At 42.2% G+C, this 12,166-nt stretch overlaps 1 protein-coding gene and 1 pseudogene across 3 annotated transcripts in view; both read left to right on the top strand.

The window, feature by feature from the left end:
- Positions 1–12,166, top strand: part of MRPS11 (mitochondrial ribosomal protein S11) — a 1,182,883-nt gene that overhangs the window by 483,791 nt on the left and 686,926 nt on the right. The gene's annotated exons all lie outside the window — the stretch shown is intronic.
- Positions 5,042–6,162, top strand: LOC126958931 (histone-lysine N-methyltransferase SETMAR-like; annotated as a pseudogene).

Genomic DNA, 12,166 nt, shown 5'->3' with positions numbered 1-12,166 from the left:
ATTAACCTTAAATGTAAATGGGCCAAATGCTCCAATTAAAGGGTATGGAATGGCAAATTGCATAAAGAGTCAAGACCCATTGGTGTGTTGTGTTCAGAAGACCCATCTCATGTGCAAAGACACACATAGACTCAAAATAAAGGGATGAAGGAGTATTTACCAAGCAAATGGAAAGCAAAAAAAAGTAGGAGTTGCAATCCTAGTTTTTGACAAAACAGACTTTAAAACCACAAAGATCAAAAAAGACAAAGAAGGGTATTACATAATGGTAAACGGATCAATTCAACAAGAAGAGCTAACTATCCTAAATATATAGGCATCCAATTTAAGAGCACCTAGATTCATAAAACAAGTTTTTAGAGGCCTACAAAGTGACTTAGCCTCCCACATGATAATAGTGGGAGACTTTAACACCCCACTGTCAATATTAGGCAGATCAACAAGACAGAAAATTAACAAGGATATTAAAGACTTGAACTCAGCTCTGGATCAAGTGGACTTAATAGACATCCACAGAACTCTCCACCCCAAATCAACAGAATATACATTCTTCCAAGTGCCACATGGCATGTATTCTAAAATTGACCACATAATTTGAAGTAAAATACTCCAGAGCAAATGAAAAAGAACTGAAATCATAACAAACAGTGTCTCAGATCATAATGCAATCAAATTAGAACTCAGGATTAAGAAACTCACTTAAAACCACACAACCACATGGACATTGAACAACACGCTCATGAATGACTCCTGGGTAAATAATGAAAGTAAGGCAGAAATCAATAAGTTTTTTGAAACCAATAAGAACAAAGAGACAGTGCACCAGAATCTGTGGGACACAGGGTTAAGAGTTAAGAGGAAAATGTGTAGCACTAAACGCCCACATTAGAAAGCTAGAAAGATCTCAAATCTACACTGTAACATCACAATTAAAAGAGCTAGAGAAGCAAGAGCAAACAAATCCAAAAGCTAGCAGAAGACAAGAGATAACTAAGATCAGAGCAGAACTAAAGGAGATAGGGACATGACAACCCTTCAAAAAATCAATGAATCCAAGAGCTCGTTTTTTGGAAAAAAAAAAAAAAAGACAAAATAGATAGACCGCTAGTTAGACTAATAAAGAAGAAAAGAGAGAAGAATCAAATAGATGTAATAAAAAATTATAAAGGGAATGTCACCACTGACCACACAGAAATACACACTACCATCAAAGAATACGCAAATAAACTAGAAAAACTAGAAGAAATAGATAAATTCCTGGACACGTACACACTCCCAAGACTAATTAGGTAGAAACCGAATCCCTGAATAGACCAATAACAAGTTCTGAAATTGAGGCAGTAATTAATAACCTACCAACTAAAAAAATCCCAGGACCAGACAGATTCCTAGTCAAATTCCACCAGAGATACAAAGAGGAGTTGGTACACTTCCTTCTGAAACTATTCCAAACAATTAAAAAAGAGGGACTCCTCCCTAACTCATTTTGTGAAGCCAGCATTATCGTGACACCAAAACCTGGTAGACACACAACAAAAACAGAAAACTTCAGGGCAATATCCCTGATGAACATCGATGCAAAAATCCTCAATAAAATACTGCAAACTGAATCCAGCAGAATATCAGAAAGCTTATCTATCACGATCAAGTCAGCTTCATCCTTGGGATGAAAGGCTGATTCAACATACACAAATCAATAAATGTAATTCATCACATAAACAGAGCCAATGACAAAAACCACCTGATCATCTCAACAGATGCAGAAAAGGCCTTTGATAAAATTCAACATCCTTTCGTGTTAAAAACTCTCAACTAGGTACTGATAGAACACATCTCAAAATAATAAGAGCTACTTATGGCAAACCCATAGCCAATATCATACTGAATGCACGAAACCTAGAAGCATTCCCTTTGAAAATTGGCACAAGACAAGAATGCCCTTTCTCATCACTCCTATTCAACATAGTATTGGAAGTTCTGATCTGGGCAATCAGGCAAGAGAAAGAAATAAAGATTATTCAAATAGAAAGAGAGGAAATCCAGTTGTCTCAGTTTGCAGACGACATGATTTTATATTTAGAATATCCCATCATCTCAGCCCAAAACCTCCTTAAGCTGGTAAGCAACTTCAGCAAAGTCTCAAGATACGAAACCAATGTGCAAGAATCACAGGCATTCCTATCCATCAACAATAGACAAGCAGAGAGCCAAATCATGAATTAACTCCCATTCACAATCACTAAAATGAGAACAAAATACCTAGGAATACACCTAACAAGGGTTGTGAAGGACGTCTTCAAGCACAACTACAAACCACTGCTCAAGGAAATAAGAGAGGACACAAACAAATGGAAAAACATTCCATCCTCATGAAGGGGAGAATCAATATCATGAAAATTGCCAAACTGCCCAAAGTAATTTATAGATTCAATGCAATTCCCATCAAACTACCATTGACATTCTTCACAGAATTAGAAAAAAACCACTTTGAATTTTATATGGAACCAGAAAAGAGAACACATAGCCAACACAATCCTAAGCAAAAAGAACAAAGCTGTAGGCATCAGGCTACCTGACTTCAAACTATACTACAAGAGTACAGTAACCAAAACAGCTTGGTAGTGCTACCAAAACAGACACAATGGAACACAGCAGAGACCTCAGAAATAACACCATACATCTACAACCATCTGATCTTCAACAAACCTGAAAAAAAAACAAGCAAAGGGGAAAGGATACCCTATTTAATAAATGGTACTGGGAAAACTGACTAGCCATATGCAGAAAACTGAAACTGGACCCCTTCCTTACACTTTATACAAAAATTAATTCAAGATGGATTAACGATTTAAATGTAAAACCCAAAACCACAAAAACCCTAGACAAAAACCTAAGTAATACCATTCAGGACATGGGCACGGGCAAAGACTTCATGACAAAAACACCAAAAGCAATTGCAACAAAACCCAAAATTGACAAAAGGCATCTAATTAAACTAAAGAGCTTGTGCAAAGTAAAAGAAACTATCATCCGAGTGAATGGGCAACCTACAGAATGGGAGAAAATTTTTGCAATCTACCGATCTGACAAAGGCCTAGTATCTAGAATCTGCAAGGAACTTAAATTTACAAGAGAAAAAACAACCCCATCAAAAAGTGGGCAAAGGATATGAACGTACACTTCTCAAAAGAAGACATTTACCTAGCCAACAAACATGAAAAAAAGTTCAACATCATTGATCATTAGAGAAATGCAAATCAAAACCACAATGAGATACCATCTCATGCCAGTCAGAATAGCGATTATTAAAAAGTCAAGAAACAATAGATGCTAATGAGGCTGTGGAGAAATAGGAAGGCCTTTACACTGTTGGTGGGAATGTAAATTAGTTCAACAACTGTGGAAGACAGTGTGAAGATTCCTCAAGGATCTAGAATCAGAAATACCATTCGACCCAGCAATCCCATTACTGGGTATATACCAAAGGAATATAAATCATTCTACTATAAAGACACAAGCACACATTTGTTTATTGCAGCAGTATTTACTATAGCAAAGATATGGAACCAACCCAAATGCCCATCAATGATAGACTGGATAAAGAAAATATGGTACATATACACCCTGGATTTCTATGTAGCCATAAAATGGAATTAGATTGTGTCCTTTGCTGGGACTTGGATGAATCTGGAAGCCATCTTTCTCAGCAAACCAACACAGGAACAGAAAACCAAACACCGCATGTTTTCAATCATGAGTGGGAGTCGAACAATGAGAACACATGGACACAGGGAGGGGAACAACTACACCAGGGCAAATCAAAGGCTAGGGGGCAAGGGGAGGGAGAGTATTAGGACAAATAGCTAATGTATGTGGGGTCCAAAACTTAGAAAATGAGTTGATAGGTGCAGCAAACCACCATGTCACATGTATACCTATGTAACAAACCTACACATTCTGCACCTGTATCCCAGAACTTAAAGTAAAATTAAAAAAAAAAAAAAGGATATTCATAGTCCAACCAATTGAGAAGTACTGACATGGAGTAAGTAACATGATAAAAGTGTATGCAAAATGTTGTGTCACCTGCATAGTTCCTTTTTCTCTGGAAGGGTACCGGGGCATTCCTCAGGCTCTTGAATGAGTCTGTGACCCAGATGAGATCCATAACCACTCTTCTGGAAATATGAGAAAGTCAACAATTTCCAGAGACTCTGTTAAGCCCATCTCCACCTCTACACAAAGGTGGAATTATCTTCCATTTTTTGCATTCCTACTATGCAACCCAGATAATGCTAAATGCTTTGCATAAGCATCATAGTCCCTGAGGGAGACGAGAGGAGAAAACGAAGGCATAAAGGAATGAAGTTACTTACCCTAAGCCTATAGTGGACAGAGCCAGGGCTCAAACTTAGGTCCATGTGACTGATGCCTACATTCTTTCCACTATGCCCTGTTGCCCACTAAACTCACCACCAGTGGAAGGCCAAAAGCAAGAGTCTGCTTCACACTGTGATATTTTTTCAAGAAAAAAAAAAGCAGGCCTGAGGAGGCAGCATGGAGTGGAGGGAGACAGGAATGAGGACAATGCCTTTAAAAGTGCCATGTCAAATCCAAGTGTAGGAGGAAGAACACAGTCCTCCTCCTCAGCCAGAGATATGAGTAACCACAATGAGACAGAATTCAACTTCTCTTTAAGAGAGAGAGAAGAGAAAAAAAAAAAAGAAACTAGATAAATGGGAGAGATTCTTCATTTGAATTTTTAAAAGTATCCTTAAAAATTTTCAGAAATAAAATTAGCTGCTAAGCTAAATCTTTCTCTCATTTTTCACTTAAACTGGAATTAAAGAAAAATGTTCTTTACTATTAGGTGAGTGCAAACGTAATTGCAGTTTTTGCATTGTTGGAATTTGCCATTTGATATTGGAATACATTCTAAATAAATATGATTATGTTATGCATAATTTTAATGGGCATTTCTTGCTCAATGTTTTTTTGCTAATGACATTACTTGCTGTTTATTTTATGTTTATTTTAAACTATGGAAATTACATTAGACCAAAAGCAAATTCAAGTGATTTTCTTGTTCGATTTCAAAACGGATTGTAAAACAGCAGAGACAACTCACAACATCAACGACGCATTTGGCCCAGGAACTGCTAAGGAATATACAGTGCAGTGGTGGTTCAAGAAGTTTTGCAAAGGAGACGAGAACCTTGACGATGAGCTAGTGGCTGGCCATCAGAAGTTGACAACAACCAATTGAGAGCCATCATCAAAGCTGATCCTCTTACAACTATACCAGAAGTTGCTGAAGAACTCAACATCAACTGTCCTAGGGTCACTCAGCATTTGAGGCAAATTGGAGTGGTGAAAAAGCTCAATGAGTGGTTGCCTTATGAGCTGAGAGAAAATTTTTTAAAAATGTCATTTTGAAGTGTCTTCTCTTATTCTACACAACAGCAAGCAACGAACTGTTTCTCCATCGGATTGTGGTGTGCTATGAAAAGTGGATTTTATATGACAACCAGTGATGCCCAGCTCAGTGGTTCAACTGAGAAGAAGCTCCAAAGCACTTCCCAAAGCCAAACTTGCACGAAAAAATGGTCATGGTCACTGTCTGATGGTCTGCTGCTGGTCTCATCCACTATAGCTTTCTGAATCCCAGCAAAAGCATTACTTCTGAGAAGTATGCTCAGTAGATCGACGAGATGCACTGAAAACTGCAGTGCCCGCAGCCAGCATTGGTCAACAGAAAGGGCCCAATTCTTCTCCACGACAACGTCTCACCATGCATCTCACAAACAACTCTTCAAAAGTTGAATGATCTGGGCTACAAAGTTTTGCCACATCCGCCATATCACCTGATGTCTCACCAACCAACTAATGACTTCTTCAAGCATCTCAACAACTTTTTTCAGTGAAAACTCTAACACAACGAGCAGGATGCAAAAAAAAAAAAAAAAAAAAAAAAAAAAAAAAAAAAAGTCTTCCAAGACTTTGTTAAATCCCAAAGCATGGGTTTTACACTATAGGAATAAACTTATTTCTCTTTGGCTAAAATGTGTTGATTGTAACGGTTTCTATTTTGATTAATAAAGATGTGTTTGAGCCTAGTTATAATGATTTAAAATTCATGGTCCAAAACCACAATTACTTTTGCCCAAACTTAATAGTTTTCTGCCTTCACATCTTCTGCAGCAAGAACCACAATACTTTAAGGCCATGTGTAAAGGAAATCTTCAAGAAAGGAAACACAGTCCTTGCCTCTGAATTCCTAGGGCACTGTGCCATGGGCTTTAGAGAGATGACATTGGTTTCTTAATGGATGTCTTGCAATTCTAAGTATATTCAGGGGGCTTGCTGGAAAGCGGTTAGGCCACAGGAGCTGAAGAATCTATGATTCTCTAAACCTCCTCTACAATTTCTTTCCTTTCTTAGTCACCAGCTAGGAAATCTTCTCCTAGTGTTTTCATGTATTCTCTGACCACAGCAGGGTCATGGCAGGTTCCCCCATCCATCCATCCCCAGTCTTTCCAAACTACTCCTCGCTCCAATACTCTCCCTGCATACTTTACCCTCCTGTCCTACAGTTCCTGCCTCCTCTCCCACTTGAAGTTCTGATAGCTACCTGGTGATTCAAGACATATCCTCCTGCATCTACAAAAGCAGATAGGCAATATTACTTAAAAAACAGCCTGCACCCCATTTTCACACAGTGCCCCAATCTCAGCTCTATGGATTTGGAAGCAGCAGGGGTCAGTTGACCTGTCTTTTCAGTGACCAGAAGGATAAGGTAGGGATACCAGTGGTCACCTTTGCTCAGGAATATCTGAATTCATTCAATATAATATCTTTAACCTTGTCTCTAGCCTCACTCTAAAGATTCTGTTAGCCTTAAAATATTTATGTCAAGAAGCACTCTCATCGCATGAAAATTTTGGCATTTTAAAGAACAGCTTCTTTTTCCTTTTTCCTCATCTTCCAAAATATTATATGAGGCCGACAGAAGTCATGCTCATTGAATAGTCATGTATTCCTCTGTTGTTCCCTGGGGGAGGGTGGTTCATGACCTGTGTGGCAAATGAAATGGGAGCTCTAGTGACATGTGACACTTCAGTGTGACCTTTCTGAGCCACTGCAGTGAACAGCTGATACATTTCCTCCCCGCTCTTGCCTTGCTGAAGCAATTTTGAACACTCGTTCCAGCTGGCACATCCACCCAATGGAAACCACCAAAATCTGAGTCACTACTTGAGGAGACCAGCTCTACAGAGCCACCCAACCATCATGCAATGTGTAAGCAACAAATAAACTTCTTGTCTTGTCTGTTAGTGAAGCAAGGTTCACTCTAGTACAGCATCTCCACTGTTTAGTGGAGCATAGTGTGAGTGCTTTCCCCTCTGCCAGCCCAGCACATGAGCCCACAGCTGCAGCAGCTGCTATGGTAGCAGGAATTTACAATGAACCTTCCTTCTCCAGTGCTGTCATTGGGATGGCTCAGCTCCACTCTCAGATTTTCTGTTCCAAGTTTCATGGTCCCAAGGCAGGGATAATCTGATTGGCCCCATCAGAGAGATCAGCTGTGGCATGGAACAGGGTCATGGAATATGGCCATGGCCATGAGGGGACAGTCCCTAAGTACCAGGACTTTCCAAGAGAAGAGCAAAAAACTGTGAGATGGACAGCTGCCCCATCCTTGTTAACAGCAATCCTACATAACCATAACCCACTCCCCTAAGGTGCCCTGAAAACCAACAAACCAAACCCAAACAACAGTTTTAGTATGCCTGGGGGGAAGGAGGAAGGGGATGTATAGGAGAGTGAGGAAAAGGAGAAATAAGAGGCGGAAGAAAGGGACGTTTCAAAAAAGGGAGTTGCAGCTGGGATGGAAGAGCAGCCACTTAACAGATTCAAGAAGAACATGCAAAATGTAAGCAATTCAGACAAGAGCACAAAAAAGAAGTGTGTTTTTCTGGCCGGGCACGATGGTCCATGCCTGTAATCCCAGCAATTTGGGAGGCCAAGGTGGGCAGATCACCTGAGGTCATGAGTTCAAGACCAGTCTGGCCAACATGGTGAAACCCGTCTCTACTAAAAATACAAAAATTAGCCAAGTGTGGTGGCCAGCACCTGTAATCCCAGCTACTGGGAGGCTGAGTCAGGAGAATGAATTACTTGAGCCTGGGAGGCAGAGGTTGCAGTGAGCCAAGATCACTCCACTGTACTCCAGCCTGGGTAACAGAGCAAGACTCCATCTTAAAAAAAAAAAAAAGGAAGTGTGCTTTTCTGCGAAAACTGTTTTTATCTCCTGTCTTAGGTTTGCAACACTTAAGAATGAAATTATTTTATTATTAAAATTTGCAACACTTAAGAGTAAAATAAAAGAATAATGCTGCCTGTGCACACACACACACACACCCCGGAGTGATCTCCTTCAGGAAGAATTATCCCGGCCCCTCAGCTCTGAACCCTCCTGGCTGCCCCTGAAAGCTGCCAGTGCAGGGTAGACAGCAGCACCTCAGCTGCAGCAGGCACTCCAGTGGGCAAAGCCATCCACAGACCCCACCTCTGCTTCCTCCCTGACCCATTCACAGGTCCTCTTTTGGACTCCAGCTTTTCCGGTTTTGGTAATTACAAGTGGTAGGGATGTCCAGTCTCTGGCCAGCTTATCATGTCACTGTGGGAGACACATTTGCATTAGTGCTCAACCTCCAGTGGTTCCAAGTCCTCATTTTCCTGCCCAAACAGGGACTTGCCTCCCATCAGAGTATCTTCTCTCCCCAAAAGATTCCACACATGTCCACAAAGGCATCTATAGCTATTGTGACTTCAGACCTACCTTCCTGTTCTCCCTCTTCACCTCCCACTTGTCAATTTCTGCTACCTAAAAACTACACGTGGCACCAACCTCTCTGCCAAGGAGAACCCCAATGTCCCCATTCTCCCCAAATTAAGAATCCTCAGGGAGTCAGGACTGCCCTGGCTTCCAAGTCCCTGCAGGGAAATTGCAGCCTCAGCCCAAACCAACCCAGCCATTCTGAGGACCCTCAGCTCTAAAGCATCTACTAAGCCTCAGATCCTTACATGGCTCCTCCAGACTGAGTCCATCAACTTTTGACTTACACCCCTTTAACACGGGGGTTCAAATAAAGCCCAAGGAAGACAATCCCTCAACCCTGATCTCTCTCCCACATCTTCTTGCCCCTTAACTCTCAATCAAAATGCATTTTGGGAGGCCGAGGCAGGAGTTGGAGGCCGAGGTCAGGAGTTCGAGACCAGCGTGGCCAACATGGTGAAACCCCATCTCTAATAAAAATACAAAAATTAGCCGGGTGTCATGGCATGTGCCTGTAATTCCAGCTACTTAGGAGGCTGGGGCAAGAGAATCACTTGAACTCAGGAAGCAGAGGTTGCAGTGAGCCGAGATTGCACCACTGTACTCCAACCTGGGCAACAGAGGGAAACTCCACCACAAAACAAACAAACGACAACAAAAAAACACCACCAGTCTTCTTCCCGCTTTGCTGCCAATTACCTCCTTGTCCATCAGTAGGCCATCAGTAGGCTGGGGTAGAGGGAATACTGTCAACCTCAGAGGCCCAGTTCTGTCAAACTAAAATGCTGGGATTGAAATGCCCAGAGCCCCAGAAAGGACCTAGAAGCTACACTAGGTGAAGATGACCCAAGCTGACGGCAAAAGACTTAAGGATTCTGCAAAGTTCATTACCACCAATAAGAAGAGGGGATAGAAAAGGCAGGAGTCAGATCCATGAGGTAGGGACTGAGTTCTCCTCATTCAGAATCTCCTTTGACTCCTCATCTCACACTCACACACACACACATGTGTACACATACATATACACACATGTACACAGCAGCCAAGGGTGCATGGGCAGCCACTAAAAAATAGCCCAATGCACTGGATAATTATGAAGGGGCGATGAGCACCTCCCTTTCTTAGAGTTGACCCTTTCGGGTCCTCAGCCCACCCTGACCTGAAAGGCCCAGAAAAGAGTACGGACCACAGAGCAGAGGGTGAGCGGTTGCAGTGGGTCTGTTTCTTGCTGCCTGTTTAGAAAGGAGGCAGAGAGAGCAAGAGGCTATGCAGACTTCATTAAACCATTACCTTCAAGGTCTCCAGGAGCCCAACTCCCTTTTCAGGGTTGTGGTTGTGAAAGAGGCTCTGTCCTAAACCAGGAGCAGGGAAGGCCCCCAGTTCACCACAAGAAACCTAGAGCAGAGCCCTGCCCCACATTTCTGCCTGAGATTTGTCACGCCTCTAAAACCAGTCTCAGTCACCTCCATGTTTTTCCAACTTCCTTGCATGGCCCCTCATTTCAGAGCTTCTGAATAGTCCTCACACTTATTTTTTCCAAGAAAAAAAGAAAAGAACATACCTAATGGGATCCAAGTGAGTAAAAATCAATGGCTGAGAAAAGAAGCAAAGACATCATTGGTGGGGTGTTTGCAACCAGGCTGAAATGAAAGCAAATTTTCTTGTATCCCAAGAGCAGCCAGTCCTTCTTAATAAGAAGCTAGAGCCTTTTGGTTTGGCCCTCAAGCTGATGCTAAGCACTCTGCCCTTGAACCTCTGGATGGTTCCCCTCCTTTTTCACTGACTGGGTAATGACAGATTCTCTGCCAAGGGCTGCAATTTTACTTCCAAACTGCTTTGTATATTTTTCTGAAACACAAAAAATGGGTGTCCAGAATGCTTGCTGAAACAAGAAGCAGTTCACACTTAGCTCAACAGCACTAAAACACACTAGTAAGGACAGCAGAGCAGCAGAGGCCACACCTTTTCTGGACCCAGGGTAAGTCCTGAGCCATGGGGCCTTGCATTGGATGGGAGACATAGTGGCAATTCCCGGTATCAGGGGTGGAGAACTGAGACACACCTGCTGTTGATCTCAGATGCACAGCCCCTCTGGCCAGGGGGCCTGACTAAGCATCCTTTCCAGGTGCGGATGAGCCCTGCTCTTTTCTGAAACACCCCTGATAAGTCTCCTGTCCACCTTGGCTAAAGGGAAGCCTACCTGCAAAACATGAAAGTCATCTGTTGAGTTAGATTCAAAGTTAGGGCTAAGCCAGGGTACTCCAGCCAGGGGAGATGATGTGGCGGTTTGTGGTGCTAGAGAGAGAGTTGCTTCCTAGCCCAGCATGAGGCAGGCAAGGCCCCAAAGTGATCCTCAGGACCCTTTACTCACCCCCAAGAGATGAGTATGGAAGGGACCTCCTGCAAGGCCCAGCAAAGGTCTGTTTCGAAAGCAATTTAAAGGGCCAAAGTAATTGACTTTCTATTAGCTTCCTTGAGGGACTGTTTCATTCCATCGACCTTCCGTCATATGCAGACGTAATGTCTAACTCAGCGAGGCAAGAGCAATTAGCAAGGTCTCGAATTATGTTTCTCTTGTGCCTACTATTATAGTGACCCATGTTAGAAGCTAGGATAACCACTTCGCAAGAGCTGTTAACAAGGCCCTGAACTTTATAACCTTAAATCACCCAAGGGAGACAAGCTCTGCAAACACACTTTTGGGTGCTAAGAGCTCTAACTGAGGAGGTGCTGCCTTCTGGAATGGACTTTTAAAAAGGAGGTCACCTGAAAATATAAATCAGGATTCTTAAGCAATTCTAGACAACTTTTCAGCCCCTGTTCTGGGTGCAGTGGTGGAATCAAAGATACATTAGACGATATCCATGACTCTAGAGCTCATACTCTGTGGACAAAAGAAGACAGGGGTCAAGAACAATACATGGCAGGTTACAGTAGACATCATTAGAGTAAAAATCAGAGCCCTATAGCCTTGTGGTTAAGATGGTTTCAAGAGGGGGCCACCTGGACTAGGCCTCAGACAAGCAAATGTGGAGGAGATAGGCAGGAAATACAGATTGAAAGCAAGTTCTCCAGTGAATTGATCTGAGGACCACACTTTGAGGATCACTGTATTACAGAATACCCTGCAAGTGAGAGAAACTCACCACAAACTGACTTAAGCAAAGACACTTGTGAGCAAGTCGTTGGCTCAGTGTAACTGAAAATTTCAGAGTAAGTATTGGCCTCAGGCAGAGCTGGAACCAGGGGTGTAAACAATGTCATCAGCACTTAGTCACTTTCTCCATTGCCAAGCTTCGTTTTCTTCTTGGTTGTTGTATCCTCAGA

The sequence above is a fragment of the Macaca thibetana genome, chromosome 7 (genome assembly GCF_024542745.1).
Source record: "Macaca thibetana thibetana isolate TM-01 chromosome 7, ASM2454274v1, whole genome shotgun sequence".
Classification (NCBI taxonomy): domain Eukaryota; kingdom Metazoa; phylum Chordata; class Mammalia; order Primates; family Cercopithecidae; genus Macaca; species Macaca thibetana.
The sequence above is the reverse complement of the archived record's forward strand: the minus strand, read 5'-3'. Positions and strand labels throughout refer to the sequence as shown.